At 36.4% G+C, this 18,998-nt stretch overlaps 1 protein-coding gene across 2 annotated transcripts in view; it reads left to right on the top strand.

Moving 5' to 3' along the window:
* Positions 1 to 920: 920 nt before the first annotated feature.
* CSRNP3 (cysteine and serine rich nuclear protein 3) overlaps positions 921 to 18,998 on the top strand; it is a 186,196-nt gene continuing 168,118 nt past the window's right edge. Inside the window, exons 1-2 of one of the 2 annotated variants that reach the window (XM_070422834.1) lie at positions 921 to 987; positions 16,152 to 16,232. The gene's annotated coding sequence lies outside the window, so the exon portion shown is untranslated. Of the gene's footprint in view, positions 988 to 16,068; positions 16,233 to 18,998 lie in introns of both variants that reach the window. The other variant, XM_070422833.1, reaches the window with a different exon arrangement.

The raw sequence follows: 18,998 nt of genomic DNA, 5'->3' as shown, positions 1-18,998 counted from the left end.
TTGATAGTCTCCACCTAACATCCTTTAAGCTGTGGATGAATTTGTTTTGTTGCCTTAAAGAATTCTAATGTGATGTTTTCCCCCATTGTTCTTTTACACATGTTATGCTTTTTAGTTCAGACATGAAATGATTTTGCCCAAGGTTACTAGAATAAAATTGGAGTTTAATTAGTCACTTTGAGACATGGCAACTAAGTGCTGATTCCTTTTTAATCTTTAACAAGCTCCATTATTTACATAGACAAATTGATGCCAACACTTAAGAAATATGCAGGAATGCAAACCACACAATTTTGAAATATTTGAATATTCTAATATTCAGGATAACATATATTTTTCATACTGATTAGGCTTTGACACTGGTTTTAAATGGAAACAGTGCCAAACAGAGGTTGAAATGCAAATAGTATGATCTATCAATGTACAAGGTCTCAAGTCAGTTTAATTTTATCTCTTTGCAAGACTCTATATGCATAATATTATCTTGATGTTCAGCCTCAACCTGGTCTATCTGCATATCAAAATGTGCAATGAGGGGATAAATTTTCTGTACTGGGAAAAACAGCGGGAGCTGAATTAATAGGCGATTTACCTAGGTTTCCCTGTGTTTTGCTTTGATTTCAGCTGAGGGAGGATTGATTGACCCTGTTTTCCGAAATCCAAAGCAAGACATTTACTTCAGCTGAGTTCACCTACAGATATTTTTCATAGGAGCTGTTCTTTGAAATATCTTTCATCTCTTTATTCCTTTCTTCTCCATATTCTTTTTCTCCACTTCCTTTCTCTCTCCCAGCTGCAAGGATTTGTCTTCCAAAAGAGTGGGGGTGGGAGGGAGTAAGGGAGGGAAACAGAGCCGGGAGCAGGAACCAGAGAATGCCAGGATCTGGCTTTTGTTATTGGTTGGCTGCTGCCTGATGGATAGAAGAGGGAGGAGTGAAGTCTTCAGTCTGATCTGACGGAGCAGAAGTACAGAAACCATATTTACAGGTAAGGACAAACAAGAAGATAAAATGTTATTTTTATTCAAAAGAAAATGCTTCTCAATTCCCACTAAGAGAATTTTGTAATATGAAAGTCATTCTGAAGACATTTCCTGAAAGTATGTCCTTTTCATTGCTTGAGGGAGCCTTGTAGTGAGTTGTTCTTTCTCCCTGCAGAACCCTTAGCGGATAAAAACACCAGAGGCATGTCTTATCCTGGGTAACTTTCTAAGCATGCGTTCCTGAAGCAAAATTAATTGATAAAATGAGTCATCGTGTGCTTTTTTTGCTTTTACTTAAGCTTATGTTGTTAGGAATCAAAGGAGAGCTCGGGAAATTCCACAGGTCCTGGGAAAATGGACCTTTCTCTAAATATGCAATGTATAATTTCATGTGGTGTCTTCTAATATTTACAATATAGCGAATGGCTTAGAAAAATAATTTTTGCTGGCTGTAGACCCTTTTAACACTAATTTAGAATGAGTGATTTATGTGTATTTAATTCCTTTTAACTTTCTTTATTGATAAATCTTATGCTATTGGGTAGTTGCATCATTTTATTTAGTAAATTGTAAGCGTATATTATATGTAAACTCTATACTTGTCAATATGCGTGGGACTGCTTTCATTTTAAAAGCACAGAAATCTATTTGGGAAAAATTAAACATTACCATAAAAATTGCATCATAATAGCCCAGTTTCATTGCTAGTTTCATTTATCAATAAAATATATCTGGATAAGAATTCCATCATAGTATTCATGTTGTTGGGAATATTTCTAGGCAATATTTTTTTTAAAGCTCAAAAGTTAAGATTTTACTTTATCAGTGGCTTATATATGTTAATATTGTTCCCCCCCCCCCCAACCCCCCACTTAGGGAAAATAAGAAAGTTCCAGATATGTAGACTGACACACTTACAGTAAATACATTGAAAAGTTTTACTCCAAGTCATTTTATTTTATTCTTTTCTTAATTCATAAATATAGGTCAATAAGGGTGGGGTAACCTTTGAAACACTGAGCTTTTTTAAAGATTATTACTGACCTGGGTCCATTGGCAATTAATTAATACTTGTTGATTGTAATAACAAAATAAAAGTCTTTCAATGATGTAATTGATTACATCATTTCAATGAAATAATATATTTTTAAAATACTTTTTTTTAATGAACCACAAACTAATAAGAATGAATATAAATAATTTCTAAGGTTTTGGGGGGGTCCTGTTTTTGCTTTTTTGTAATTTAAAAGATAAGTTTTATCTTTAAGTATCAGACAAAAACAATATTTCTTGCAAAATTTTTAAAAGGGGGAGGGAAACTACTGAATATTGGGTAACAATTATCTAAATGAATGAAGAACTATCTTAAACTTCCTAAATGTACTAAATACAGAGAGTAATATGTTTACATACTTAAGTGTCATATTGACCCAAGCAAACACTCTTGCATGGTTTATGTTAAACTATTTCTGGATTTCAAAAATCATCGTATGGTACTGAGCCATTGCCATGTTTCTCATTATTGATTCTTTTGATCATGGTTTTTAAAACAAAATGATAGTAGAAATTAATCTACCCCCTAGGTTGGAATTTAGGATGACATATAAGACCAGATATTCACTGCCTGATATGTGTTAGAGAAAATAAGCCAAGGCAGTTATATTTTTTGGAAATTAAAAATTCCAAGTAAAGCTAACTCCAGGAATGAAGGAGAATTGATGAAAATGAGAGAGCAGAGTTCCACATGCTTTTAAATTATTCTGTTTCCTTGGAAACCAGCTGCTGCAGATGCATGTTGCTTTCTTTGGCTAAAAATATCATCCTTTTAATAATCACTAAGGGAAAGGTTCTGAATAAAACCAGTGTATTGTTGCTGCTTTTTATAATTTCCGTAATGGTTCACATATTTTGGATGAAATGTAGATAAACCTTTTCTCAATAAGCATCTGCTGTTATCCACTGGCAGATGCCAGTGTGAGCTATCTCCATGAGATAACTATGGTAGTTTTTACTGCAGAGACTGAGAGAGAGAGAGAGAGAGAAAGAGAAAGAGAGAGAGAGAGAAAGCGAGCTGAAGTGGAGGCATATTAGATTGAGAATTTTTTAAACTTAAATATTCAGACCATGTTTCATTAATGCAGTTATTTCTCTACCTCTGTGATCTATCTAATATATAAAAAATTACACATTGCAACAATCTAAAAGTGGTTTAATATTATTAAACAGCACCTAAAGACGATTTTATGTTATTAAGGTAATATATTTGAAACTTAATAGAAATTATCATAAATTCATATGTGCTCTTTTTGTTTTATTAGAAGCCTTTTGCTTTTACGGAAATAAAAATTTATTTTATCTAACTTTTCTTTATTGTCATATTTTACCCTAGGCAATTTCTTAAATTAAAACACTTTCATTATACATTGTTATTCTCTCAGTTATTTGGTGAGGAAAGAAAATCATCATAAAATTATCACTTTTTTCCTATTTTATTGTAATTTAGATGAGATTTCTAACTATTTACTCTTTTGTCAGTTGTTTTTGACATAACACTTTATTTTCATAATATTAACCTTAGTCTCTTAGATTTAGTGTCAGCAATGTAGCAAATAAAGTATCATGTAATTAAACCATGTTTTAATGTATTTAGTATTTGGCCAATACATTACTTAAAGTTAAATGAATTTGGTATGTAAGTATGTTATATTTTAAAAAGAGATAGTATAAAGGGAAGTATTCAGTTTTTATCAATTAACATGAGCAAAACACTTTAGTGGCAGTACTTTCAGCATAAATACAGATGACATTAAAGAATATGCTGACAAATTAGGCTAGTAAATGGATTATGCAACCTGTGCAAAGAATCCTCATTTTAAGGCACAATCAAAATTATCAAGTATATTTTAAGCTCCTGAAAATAATGCATTTCATAGTCTTACTCTTAACTGCAGATAATTTTTAATTACTGTTTATTAGTAGTATCTCTTTATTGCTTTATGCTTCTTTATTTGCTAGAAGTAGCTTGCCATATTCATATGTGAATTTACAACTGTCTTTTAAGTTTCACAAAATGTATTCAGGAAAATGAAATATTAATAGCTTCCTCTGTAATATAGCTAAATAACTTAATATCAATAATGAAAATATGCTAGTTTGGCAAGTAGCCCTACATTACTGGAAGTGGAAAGGTAGGATTTAAAAGAAACAGAAATTATACCAAGGTGGAAAGCTTCGGTCAGGTTTCACACTGTTATGTAGTTAAGGTACAAACTAATGAAAAGGCACATTAACAATTGTACTATGGTAGGTCATAATTGAAAAATATTGATCAGAAGTTATTTTTGACTTAGTACATATTTACTACCTAATAATATAACATAGGGCTTATGTTAAGTATAGAATCAGGATTGGTTCAAAGCAGCACTATTACTCTTTATTTACCATTTTGTGAATCAAGAAGCAAGTCATGGATTTAATTATCAAGCTAACGATCACATTTGGATGTTTCACACATCTCCTTGAATCAGTTGACAGATCATTGGATTTCTGTCAATTGTTTTGATCTCAGTTATATTAGACTAACTAGTTTGACATGAAAATTGTTGAATACACATACTATGAGAATACAGACTCAATGTAGCTTTTGAAGCATTTAATTCAAGATTATGATGACCTTGATAAATGTCAATACTAATTCTAAGGATCACGCTTTAGCAAGAAATGCACTTGACATGAGATCAAATTTGCCATTCATTTTAGTCTCATGGCTAAAAAAGTAAATAGTAGCCATATGATTTATTTCCAAAGAGTCTTGTATTCTAGTTAGATCAAGAGCTTAACATATCTTTCAATATAACAACAAAGGGTGGTGCATACAATATATTACTATATTTCTCCTGACTCCCATGCACATTTACAACAATATTATTTTAAACAAAAATATCAACCACCAGGTAAAAGTAATTCTTATGTAAATGTTTATATCTTTATATAATGACTATAAAGTTTATAAAATTATTTGGCAAATACTCATTTGATTTTCATTATTTTCCTTTGGATATTGTCGTCTTTCATTACCCTAAAAGCATGGGAGTGGCCTGTAGAGATCATTCCTTCCTGGATTGCTCATTTTCCTATGAAGGAAGTAAGATGCAGTTTCACAGTGATTTTTTAGTGGGAAGCCAGATGATTTGCTTAGGCAAAATCACAACAGCCCAACACAGGCTCAGTCATCCTACCCTTTTCTTATACCCTCCCAATGACAGACACTCATTATATGTGGATCTAATGCATTAATTACTGGATGAAAGAAAAGCAGAGTTTAGGAGGACTTTGAAAAGTGAAAAATTATGGCGTGGCCAGATGATTCCCAGTGCATAACAACACAGGACATTGGGAGATGTGCAGAATGCTCCCCTTGGTATTCTGTGAGCCTGATCGCTTTGACTTACTGTCACAGTGCCCTTGACCTTCTGTGAGTATATTGTCAATGTGAAAAATGCATTGCAGCTTTGTTTTCTAGTAAGTGTTGATATAGTTAGTTGTCATGTTGTGGGTATATCACATTACATTTAATAAATGACACAAATAATTTCCTAAACAGGACTCCTGAATCTATTTACAAAGATTTTCACTTCCTTTTCTATCCCACTTAGGCTGGCCACAGAAAATCAATATTTGTCATTCATCCTCACCCAGGTTATACTGGTTGTAATGCTGTCAGAATATTAGAGCAGAAGGATGATGGGAAAGGCTTTCAAATGTTATTTTAAAAAATTCTTGCTTTGCTTTCTCAAAATTTCCTTTTTGAAACTTATCAAACTTATATTTCAAATGTTTGATTATTTGGCCACTATGATCTGAATCAGTAAAGGGCCACGAGTGGACTCTCTCATGCTGGTCCCTGAAGTCCCCTAGGACTGAGTCACATGGGTAACTCTGAGCTTGAGGACTCCAGTATAAGCTTCTATATTCAGAGATCTTCACACATCTTTACGGGCAGAGCCAATGAGAGCAGCCTCAGGGTCACCTGAGGCCTGTCCCATGGCCCTTTTGTGTGGTCATTACAGGCACGTCCTTGACCTCTCTATAATCTTTAATTCAGCGATCTCAATTTAATTCTCAGTACTAGGCGGCTTCTTTTTCTTTGCATCAGCAACACCTAATATAATGTCTGATACATATTATGTGGTCCCAAATTGTTTTGCTGACTGAATAAATGAGCGAATAATCTTGTCAGATAGTCATCTTACCCTTTTCTTATGCCCTCCCAATGTCAGACCCTCGTTACATTCTAAGATAGTCCCTTCCTTTCATGTGCTTCTCTGTTAATGCTCTTCAAAGTGACAACTTCCATGTCACTTAGATGCCATTAGGCCATGGAAGATTTTGTATTGCAGGCTTTTTATTGTATGCACTCCATTTGAGCTCTCCTACTTTACAGGGAATTGTGTCCGCATTTCATGACTCTCTGCACTGTGCTATTTTGTAATACCACTATTCTGGCTCTGATATACATACACACACCGGTCATCCAATAGTACATCCATGGATTGATTGTATATAAATTATAATTTTTATATTAACTTGTAATATAAATTTTAAATAACACAGTGATATTGTCCAGCTGGTGTTGCTCAGTGGTTGAACATTGACCCATGAACCAGGAGGTAATGGTTCAAATCCTGGTCCAGGCACATATCTGGGTTGCAGGATCTGTCCCCAGTAGGGGGCATGCAGGAGACAGCCGATCAATGATTCTCTCTCATCATTGATGTTTCTATCTTTCTCTCAGTCTCCCTTCCTTTCTCTGAAATCAATAAAAACATATTTTAAAAAAGAAAATATAGTAATATGTATTTTACCTGTCTATAAATAAGGCAGGTAAATAAGACAGTATATAAATAAGACAGTATATAAATAAGAGTATATATATATATATATATACTTTATATATATTTTTTGTAATTCCTTAATGAGAAATAATATTTAGGAAGCTATTGAAAACCTTCAGGATTATTTTGCTTCTCCCATTCTTGGCTTATAAACAAAAAGAATGACTAGCAATAAATAAGATAGTATATAAATATACATATATATATATACATATACATATATATATACATATATATATACTTTATATATATTTTTTGTAATTCCCACACCTTTGATTAAAATTGTTCAGAAATATTGTTCTGCTCTTCTGCCATTTGAATTGTGTTCTGATGAAAAATTCCAAGCCATAATGCTTGGCAAGTAACAATGCTGAATCAGGTACAAAGAAGCCAAGAGTATATATTGAGAGTTAATACAGCTATTTTACTGGAGTTTAATATGTCAGAAGGTAAAGGTAAATGTAAGCAGATAATATGGGACATGAAGAAGTGTCTACCGCAGCCAGGTAGAACTGATAAAAAAAAAAGTGGATATATGCCCTGATGGGATATCTGGGAGTCTGACGACAAAGTGATTGGTAATATATCACAGATGTGTTCAGTTCATTTATATGGGAACTGTGCTGTGGTATACATTTATACTCTTAAAATGGATGATTCAGTCACCCAGCCAGCATGCCTGTTTCTAAAAGTGCTTTCTCTGAGCTAATGGGGTCTTGTAACTTGGCTTACCTATTAGTTCTGTAGGTGGTGCAGCATAATGATTGATGGAATGTGTAATGGACTTTGCAATCATACAGACTGTAGTTCAGCTCCAGACATGGCATCTTACTGCTGGTGTAAATTTGGACAAGTTATTTAAACTATCTGAGCCAGTTTCCTTTTCTATAAAATCAGCTATCTAACTGTGTGATACTGTAAAGATTGATAGGTCGGTGTAGAACATTTTTTACCACAGAATTTGGGCGTAGGAATTGCATGCAATTTTAGTTGTTATTGCTAGTCATTCTTTTTGTTTATAAGCCAAGAATGGGAGAAGCAAGATAATCCTGAAGGTTTTCAATAGCTTCCTAAATATTATTTCTCATTAAGGAATTACAAAAAAAACCCCAAACAAAACAAAAACAAAAATTCTTCTATATTGGCTAGTTTTTCTATTTTTTTCATATTTCTATAGTTAGATCATTGGGCATCAACTGACTGGTTGAGTTAGTATTGTATGAGATATTAGAATTGTGGAGGCAATTCTAGTGGTGAAGAGTCAAGAATCAAGGAAGAATGTGCTGATTAAAAGTATGCTCATCAAATGCCAGAATGCCTTAGTTCGAATGCTGCCTGTAGCTATTAGCTCTATGACCTCGGTCTCACTATCTAACTTTTCTGTGCTTCAGTTTTTAATCTGAAAATGGAATGAACCATATGGGCATGATGAAGATTACATGAATTGATATCTGTTGTATTAGTTTTCCACTGCTGTGTAACAAATTACCACAAACTTAGCAACATAATATGATGCCCACTTATTAGTGTATAGTGCTACAGGTCCTGCACAGTGTAGCAAAGTTCTTTGCTCAGAGTTTCACATAGCTGAAATTATGGTCAGCTCAACTGAACTTTTGTCTGGTCACTCTGGAGGAAAATCTGCTTCCAAGCTCTTTTTGACAAAATTCAGTTCCTTTTGGTCATGGGACTGTGGCCCCTTCCATTGTCAAAGTCAGCCACAGGGTCTTGCACTGAACCCTTCTCACCCTTCATATCTGACCCTTACATTTAACATGTTCATGTGAATAGGCCAGGCCCACCTGGACAATCTACCAGGTCACTGATTTGGGGCCTTAATTACATATGAAGATTTCCTTTGCCATAAAAGGTGTCCGGAATCATGGGAGTGATATCTTACCATATGTGTTATCTTGGGATTATAAAAAACATGCACACTTAGAGGATCAGGAATCTTGTATACAGCTTATGCTAGAAAGTTCCTGGCACATAGTAAACACTGTATGTGCATTTGTATCTGAAAAAATAACAGAACTGTTTAAAAACAGCAATGTCAAGCCCTAACCAGTTTGGCTCAGTGGATAGAGCATCGGCCTTCAGACTGAAAGGTCCCAGGTTCGATTCTGGTCAAGGGCACATGCCCGGGTTGTGGGCACATCCCCAGTAGGAGGTGTGCAGGAGGCGGCTGATCGATGTTTCTCTCTCATTGATGTTTCTAACTTTCTATCCCTCTCCCTTCCTCTCTGTAAAAAATCAATAAAATATATGAAAAAAAATAGCAATGTCAATAGTAATGGCAAGTATATGATAACGTGATATGCCAATCCACCATTGAATATGTAAATTGGTGGAAACTTTCTGCCAGGTAATTTAGCAATGTGTATTGAAAGCTCAGTAATTCCACTTTTAGAATTCATCCTAAAGATATATCAGAGGTATACACAAAGACAACATGAAAGAAAATATTAATATATGATGATTTGTAATAATAAATACTTTAAAAAAACCCACATATCTCCTTTAAAGTGTTAGATGACATTATGGCATGGCTACTCAATAAAATGCTACGTAGCCTTAAGCACAAAAATAAAAATCAAATAAGACAAAAACACATAGTTTTGAAAGTTATTTAATGAGAAGGAAACATGCTCATGTTATCAGTAGAAAAATCCTAGGTTAAAAAATTATAGTGTTAATCAATTCACACTCCTTCCCGGAGTGTGAGGTGGCATTTTTGGCAACACAAGGTCACTTAACAAGGGAGGGAACTCACCCTACAAGTCTCCTCAGATTGTTTTAGGTAAAACTGGGCTTCTAGAGACTTCTTAGGGATCCCCATGGAGTTTGAGGTGGGCTTTTGGCAACACAGGATCACCTGACACTGTTCTTCTGGTCATGCTCATTCAGCAAGGGCATCCTCTAAAGACCTTATCTCCCCTAGTTTTCTGTGCTGTTGTCATCCATTCAATGCCTCAAAGTGCAAATAGAGTGTCTGGTCTCTCACTCCTAATTCATAGCCCTCCTTTATACTAATCTGGCTAAATTATACTCTCAGCCAAGATTTTAGAGAATTGTTTTTGTTTTGTTTTAGCTATAATGCAAGGCATCTGGAGTACATAATAGGTATCCATGGAGAATGTAGAAGTTAACGATTATTAGGAGCGCACCTGCAGTGCATATTCTAACACTAAAACAGCTACTCATAATCCCATATTACAGGTAAGAAAATATGGCTCAGAGAAATTAATTAGCTTGCTGAAAAACTATTTAAGAAATGGTGAAAGCAGGTGTTCAAGCAACTGGCTTCACCCTCTTCACCATTCCAGTGATTCCTGGGACTCTATTTTTTTAAATCTCCCTAAGAAATTTTAATGATTAGCCTAGTCTAAGTTTTACAGCATTACACATCACCACTTTCCTATACCTAAAGGCAAATGAGCGGTAACAATGCAGATTGCTTGTCTCCTAAGCTTTTTCTAGCTCCAGCCTCTCAGATCTTAAACTTCAAATTAACCCATGTGCTTCTTTTGTTGTTGTTATTAATCCTCACCCAAGGATATCTTTTCCATTGATTTTTAGAGAGTGTAAGGGAGAGGGAGAGACAGAGAGAGAGAGAGAAACATTGATGTGAGAGAGACACATTGATTGGTTTTCTCCCGCACGCACCCCAACTGGCACTGAGGATTGAACCTGCAACTGAGGTACATGCCCTTGACCAGGATTGAGACCCTTCAGTCCTTGGACCAAACTGGCCAGGGCGATGGATGTGCTTTTAATTAGGGGATCCAGATAACAACACAAGTTCATATTAAAGCAATTCTTCCCATTTGCCTCTCAACACAAAGGAAGATGTACCAAATTCTCTGAACTTTGGAATGACATTTCTCCATAGATATTATAACCCAGGCTCACTTCTTCTACCTCTCACTCTTTCTGTGACTAATAAATTCTTGATAAAAATCAATGCCGGTTCTCTCAAGTAACAAAAATGTCCATCTTTGGGGAGTTCCCTCCATCCCTCTCTGACTCTCCTCCATGTCCTACTTTCCCCTCCAAATTCCAAGGGCCATTCAATCTACTTTTGCTTTTATTCACCTTTATTCGGCATCCATCACTAACTTTAATTTCCTGTCCCCACTCTTACTCTAATTTTTACCTATTAACATCTGGTGATCAATCCATATCCATGGGTAACTAATTCTTCATATTAGAAGCAGTATTGAGAAAATTATTTTATATAGCTTTCAAAAAGAATTATTGTATAAAGGAGTAGTAATAATACAGTATTCTCATCAGATGAAGAAAATCTGGGAAACACAGAACCCTGTTAAAGGGATTCTGAATAGAATTCTAAAACTTTTGGCTTCTAACAAATATTGTAATCTTAAGTGCCAAAAAATATAAATAAGCCATATGTACTTTGCTATTTGCTAACAGTTTCTTCCAGCCATATATTCTCAACAGCATTCTGTGTTATAGGGTGACTCTTAATATTGTTTAGGATTTCTTTCACTTGATATGTGGATGGAACAGTCTCAATCAAGGACATTTGTAGTAACTGTTTTCTCCCTCAGTCGCTCTCCTTCCCCACTTGTTACTGCAGACATCTGAATAGGGGTAGCATCTTAAACTCCCACATTTTAGCTTCTCCTGCCTGATCTCACCAACTGTTGCCATGGAAATAATTGTAGCATTGCAATTTTAGTACTACAACCAGAGTACACGACAGTGAAATCAGATTGGCAAACACAAATGAGGATGAGTCTCTCTCTTCCAACAAGTGTCTATTATGCTTTGGGATATTTCTCCCCTACCCTTTCTCTGTGTTTACTCAGATGTCTAATTATATAGTTCAGTCTTTCTCTAATGACTTAGTGCAAGATTCTTCAAGGTCACCAGAAACTAAAAGCATAAATAGGAGCAAATTCATGCACAACTTATTTACATGGATTTCATAACAGCTAAGGAAAATTTTCCAAATAGTTTCCTGTAACTAAAAACTTAAGGTATATCAATATTTTTTTAAAATCTATCAACAGTTCTCAGTCTTTACAAGCAATTATTTGAAAACTTTCTTAAATCAGTTAAAAATAAGAGCAATCTCGTCAACCAAATAATGGTCATATTAGGTCACCAAATGACTTTTTAAGTTGAAGATTGTCTGGCTTTCAAACAGGGTTAACCCAGATCCAGGGTCCTAGAACCCTGGCAGTAGCAGGTAGTGGCTGTGTATTTGACATTTAAAAAATCTTGAATAAGAAACTTTAGGGAGGACGGTGGGTAAAATAATTATTAACTCTTTGCCTTCATTTTCCTACAAATAAGTAAATCCTTGATAGTGGTCACTATCCATATATTTGTTCTTATCTACCAAATTAAAAATGTATTCCTTTAGCCCTCTGGGATGATAAAGGATAATGTACTTTTTCATTGTTAATTTATTTTAAAAAAGGAACACCACAGAGTGGTACAATGTATCTGAACTGATCCTATTTGAGACCTAGCTTGTAAGATGGCCTCCACAATCTATCTAATAAAAGGGTAATATGCAAATTGGTCGAGACACCATCACAGTAATGACTGATCAGCAGGCTGCATGAGCAGCAGGCTCAGGTGGGTGGGGCCTTGCAGCGGGAACAGGGGTGGGGCCGCAGCGGAGGCCTCCCTCTCTGTGCGCCTCTGCTGCGGTCCCACCCCTGGGGGTCCACAGGCCTCCACCACGGCCCGGCCTGGGGTCCGCAGGTCTCCCCCGGCTCTGGCCTACCTCTTTGGGGCAATGGATCGCAGGGCTCCCACACTGTGACAGGGCATAGGCCAGGCTGGGGAATTCCTCCCCACCCCCTCTCCCCCCAGTGCACGAATTTTGTGTACTGGGCTACTAGTTATAAAATAATTGGGAAGTCTAGAGACAGAGGTGGTTCTAGGTAAAATTAAGTAACCACATTGCTTTGGGAAGCACTTTGACCTTTCCTCCTCTTCTAACATTTTTCTAAATTATTTCCCCTCAAAAGGAACAAATAACCTCTCCAGCCCACACACTCATTAGGTTTTCTGACTTTAACTGCTCATCTGAGCCACTAAGTCATATCTTTCTTAATTCTTTTTTTTTAAAATATATTTTATTGAATATTTTACAGAGAGGAAGGAAGAGTGATAGAGAGATAGAAACATCAATGAGAGAGAAACATTGATCAGCTGCCTCCTTCACACCTCCTACTGGGGATGTGCCCACAACCAAGGTACATGCCCTTAGCCGGAATCGAACCTGGGACCCTTCAGTCCGCAAGCTGACGCTCTATCCACTGAGCCAAACCGGTTAGGGCTCTTTCTTAATTCTTAATCTTTTTCTTCTCCTGCCAAATTTACCTTTCCCTTTACCACAGGCCTTATGAAACGACAGGCCAATGAGTAGTCCTGTGACATTATGAACCAGGATGTCACTACTATTTAAGCCCATAGTGACCTCCATCTCATCTAGAGTAATAGCCCACATCCTCACAGGCTCTACACACTATAGCCCCCAATACCTGTCTAACCTCATTGCCTACTATACCCAGCCCAGGGCCTTGGTACCATTCCTTTGACTCTTCCCCCAGATGGCAAAATTGCCAGCTCTCTCACTTCTTCCATGTCTCAATGCTACTTTCTCACTGTGACATTAGCTCATCAAAAAGTAGAATGTCCTTCCCTGCTGGTGTGGCTCAGTGGTTGAGCATCAACTCATGCACCAAGAGGTCACAGGTTCAGTTCCCACTCAAGGCACACACCCAGGTTGTGGGTTTGATTTCCAGTAGGGGGTGTGAAGGAGGCAGCCGATCGATGTTGATGCTTCCCTCTCATTGATGTTTCTTTTTGAACCAAACTGACTAGGCCTTTAAATATTTATTGTTGTTGTTGTTGTTTTTAATTGACTTCAGAGAGAGAAGAAGAAAGTGGGAGAGAGAGAGAGAAACATGAATGTGGGTTGACGCTCAACCACTGAGCCACATCAGCCAGACTCTCATCCATGTTTCTGTCTTTCCCTCTCCCTTCCTCTCTCTCTAAAATCAATAAAAACATATAATATATATATATGTATATATATATAGTTCTTTATCGACCAAACTTGTAGTCACTATACCACTTACTTGCTTATTTTTCTCCATAGCTTTGATCTCCATATGACATATTATATATTTTAATTTACCTACCTGTTTATTATTTGTTTACCCCTTCACCAAAAAACACCCAGTAAGTGAGCACCATTAGAGAAAGTTTTTTTTTTCTGTGTTGTACTTTATTCTCCAGCATCTAAAATAGTCATTGGTACATGATGAAAGCTCAATTGATGTTTACTGAATAAATAATAAATGGCTCCTAAACAAAGGGCACCAGACAAACAAATATTTTTTCTATTGAATGGCATCAATGACTGAACAACATTTGGATTCCCTTTTGCAACAATCTGAACTGAGATAGACTGAAAGAATGAGTCAATTGGCATTCAGATTTGAGATTTTCAGGATATATTGAGGTAGAGGCAGGTCTGTCAGAAGCCAAAATCATATGCGAGTTAGGAGTATGAGGAAGCAGAAAGCATAGAAGGACCCCAACAAATATGTCCCAAGGAAATGTAGCTACCATCATTGAAAGAGACTGTGATCTGGACTTGAGTACAGGTACTCCCTTTGGCCTAGGCATGCATCTCTTGTTCACCACAGTTCACACTACTACCACCTACTGTCTCCTTGTTTGTGAGAGCATTCTCTATTGTTCCTGTGCTATGATTCCCCTTAGGGTGTAGAAGTATTTCTTCATACCTTTGTTACAAATAACAGTAGATGAGTCTTAGCTGGTTTGGCTCAGTGGATAGAGTGCCGGCTTGCAGACTGAAAGGTCCTGGGTTTGATTCCGGTCAAGGGCACATGCCTGGGTTGTGGGCTCAATCCCCAGTAGGGGGTGTGCAGGATGCAGCTGATTAATGATTCTCTCTCATCATTGATATTTCTATCTCTCCCTCTCCCTCCCTCTCTGAAATCAATAAAAATATTTAAAAAATAACAGTAGACAAAAGAGAAAACTAAGATGACTGCATGGTTTTATTACATCTGACCCTCTTCACTCATTGAGGTTGCCAGCATTGTAGAGTTTGTGTTTGCAACTGCTGATAACCTGAACAGTTACTCTGTGGCTATGAAGAAATTATTCCTCTCAGAGATTTAATGACTCATCTAAATGGATATTAACATTTTTTTAATGCAATGGGATACCTCTGCCTAGCTTTCACTGATGTGTTGATACAGAGAGTGAAGAGACTTAAATAAATATTTTACCCAGTAAAATATTTAGGGACTGTGTTTTACTATATATATATATATGATGTATTGCGCCAACCTCCTTGGCTAGGACTCAAGTATTCCCTGTAGCTCTGCTTATTTGACTGGAAACATGATAAGGCATCTAAATTCTGCAGGTATAGCCATTCCTAACAACCAATTTGATTTTTGATGGACAAAGAGGCCCAGGAAAGTAGATGTCTTTGTACCTGAGAAAAAGGAAATTCCAAGTAAGATAGACGTGCCCTAATCAGTATGCTGTGGGTATGACAGCATGCAAGTGAGTGATCTATTTTGTTCTGAACTCTGGCTCTGTCAAAGACAGAACACGGTTTACTAGAACAAATCAAATAAATGTATTTGACTCCTGTTTTGACGTTTGAAAACACTAAAACATATTGCCTATGCAACTCTCTGATTCCACATTTTTAATTTTGATTTTTTTCTTATAAAATACTGTTGTCAGATGAGAGTGCAAATAACAATCAGGGTAGAATTGTTTTCAATGCTTTCAAACATTATAGACAGGATAATTTCTGCATAGATATGATAATGTGGTAGATGTAGTTCAAAAAATTACAGCCCCGAAAGATGCATGGACATAGACAACAGTATGGAGATTGCCAGAGGGAAGGAGGTAAAGGGGGGGATAAATGGTGATGGAAGGAGACTTGGGATGATAAACACACAGTACAATACATAGTACAATGTATTATAGAATTGTATACCTGAAACCTATATAATTTTATTAACCAATGACACCTCAATGAATTCAATAAAAAAAAATAATCACAGCCACCCAAACAATTTGGAAACCATGAGTATGCAATCAGTGGTCAAGTATTTCAATGCTCTGTTGTTCCTGTTTCTGTTCCAGGTACATGTGACAGTGCTATAGCTATGAGTGGAATTTTAAGGGGGAAGTGTGAAGAAATTGACAGATCCTATTCCTCTGTGCAGGAATCAGATGATGAAGTTTTTAGCTGTGACAGTGCTGACAGTGTTGATAGTGTCAATCCATCCACCTCTAATCATTCACTGGTGAGTATCAGAAGCTGTATTGCAAGTTGTACTTCAAATGGTGGTGTAGGGTTGATTCTTGGAGTTTCTGTATTTATCCACTGGCTTTTATCTGCTCCAAAGTTGTTGTTTTTATCATACTAAACTTATTTGCAAACATTATATCATTTTGGTTAATATAGTCTCAGTAGTATACTTCTGTTCATCTCTATGGAGTAAGTATGAGAGGCAGAAATTAGTTCAATCCAAGGTAAACAGATAGCAATTGAAAATGATTTCATATGTGCCTTCAGCTTTCTGAAATAGATCCATACTTTTGAAACCTAATAAATTGAGATCCTTTGAACTTCTAATACTAATCTACTTATATAAAAACCCTGGGTGTAACATCTCGGCCAGAACCTCGACCAACCAGAAGGAAGTCAGTCCTGCAGGGGTCATCTTGGAAACAGCTGCGCCCTCCCCAAGCTGTTTCCTGGAGGGTGAGGCTTCAGGCAGGAACCCGCCCTCAGGGAGAGGTTTCAGGCAGGAACTGGCCCTTAGGGAGAGTTTTCAGGCAGGAACCCACCCTTGGAGCAGAGCGTAGAAGTGAAATAATTTGTAATGGATCTATTATTGAAGCTACCTTTGGAAATACTATATCTATAGATCAGTGGTTCTCAACCTTGGCTGCACATTAGAATCACCTGGGAATCTTTTTAAAATCCTGATTTCTGGGCCTCATCCTCCGGAAATTCTGTTTCTTTGTTACTAATGTTGTGGCCCCACCCCCTAACAAAGAAACAATTTCCGGAGGGTGAGGCCCAGAAATCAGGATTTTAAAAAGATTCCCAGGTGATTCTAATGTGCAGCCAAGGTTGAGAACCACTGCTATAGATAACATTAAAAATATATCTAAACGTGCAATTCTTTGTCCAAAAAATGAGCATGTTCAAAAATTAAATGAAGAAAATTTGGATATACTCAATGGAGATTTTCATACATATTTGAGTGATCATTCCATTGATTCCACAGATGATGCTGAAAAGGAAAATTCCCCCTCGAATTTCTTAATAGTATTGCTCCTTCGGGAATGCCGTGTCATAAATTAAAATTGAAAGTAGGTGCAATCATCATGCTATTGAGAAATCTCAATAATAAATGGGGTCTTTGTAATGGTACCAGATTTATTATCAAAAGATTATTACCTAACATTATCAAAGCTGAAGTATTAACAGGATCTGCAGAGGGAGAGGTTGTTCTGATTCCAAAAATTAATTTGTTCCCATCTGACACTGGCCTCCCATTTAAATTGATTTGATGACAGTTTCCCATGATGCCAGCATTTGTGATGACTACTATAAATCACAAGGACAAACTCTAGACAAAGTAGGCATATTCCTACCTGAACCCATTTTTGCACATGGTCAGTTATATGTTGCTTTCTCTCGAGTTTAAAGAGCATGTGACGTTACAGTTAAAGTTCTAAATACTTCATCACAAGGGAAATTAGTCAAGCACTCTGAAAGTGTTTTCACTCTTAATGTGGTGTGCAGGGAGATATTAGAATAAGTTTAATCACTTTATCAGCCATTGTTTGCATCACTGTTGTTTTCATATCATGTTTTTGTTGTTTTCATATCATGTTTTTGTCGTTTTTATATCATGTCTCTGTTGTTATATCCTTTTGTTACTGTTTATTTATTAATAAATTTATATATTATTTTCATATATATTTTACTAATTTCCTTTCATCTCTCACACTTCTATTATAAAGGGCAAATAGCAATATTAAAATATCTCTGCTAATTAATTCCCTTTTTAAAAAATATATTTTTTATTAATTTTTTACAGAGAGGAAGGGAGAGGGATAGAGAGTTAGACACATCGATGAGAGAGAAATATCGATCAGCTGTCTCCTGCACATTCCCCAATGGGGATGTGCCTGCAACCAAGGTACATGCCTTTGACCGGAATCAAACCTGGGACCCTTGAGTCCACAGGCTGATGCTCTATCCACTGAGCCAAACAGGTTAGGGCAATTAATTCCCTTTTAATTTGCACGAATTTCATGCACCTGGCTACTAGTGGTTAATGAATTGTGGAATTCTTGTGGTACTGAGTGCAGCAGATTTACTTCATAAGTGAGAAATGATGTTTATTTTTAAAAGAAGGCTGCACTGAAATCAAAGCCTTGAAATCCCTGATATTCTATGGATGTTTGAACACTGGTGAACCTCAGACTCAAGGCCAGGCTCATGAACTACAACAACTGAAGCTTTCTACATGTGTATACTTCTCCTAAGCAGTTACTGTGAAGAATATTATTTAGCATAGTGTGAAATGTTCTGACTTAAAATGCTAGTCATTTCAAATGGTATTCCCTGCACATATAAAGATTTTGAAAGCGGTGAATTCTTTCCAACATCTCCATGTCCATTCAACCCCAGTCATTAGGGGAAGAAGGATCTCCAAATTAATTTTAGAAGAGTTAACATCATGCAAAGCAAAATTAAACAAGGTCAATAAAAACCCCATAATGTCACCCTCATAAGATGTTGATTATAACTTCCTTTTGAAGCTGCTCCATAAGTAAAGGTAAAAATTATCCAACACAAAAGAGAGTTTTGTTTCCCCACTCCACATAATAGTTTTTTTTCCCTAACATTTTTTATTGGGGGCATTTGTGTTTGGGGATTTTTAACTCACCAAAGCAAACTTTTAAAATTCACACTGAATGCCTGACCAGCTTGGCTCAGTGGTTGAGCATCAACCTATGAACCAGGAGATCACAGTTCGATTCCCAGT

The sequence above is a fragment of the Myotis yumanensis genome, unplaced genomic scaffold, assembly GCF_028538775.1.
Source record: "Myotis yumanensis isolate MYYU_CA2020_CCGP unplaced genomic scaffold, mMyoYum1.0.hap1 SCAF_8, whole genome shotgun sequence".
In the NCBI taxonomy this organism is placed as follows: domain Eukaryota; kingdom Metazoa; phylum Chordata; class Mammalia; order Chiroptera; family Vespertilionidae; genus Myotis; species Myotis yumanensis.
This window is presented reverse-complemented; position numbering and strand designations above follow the sequence as displayed.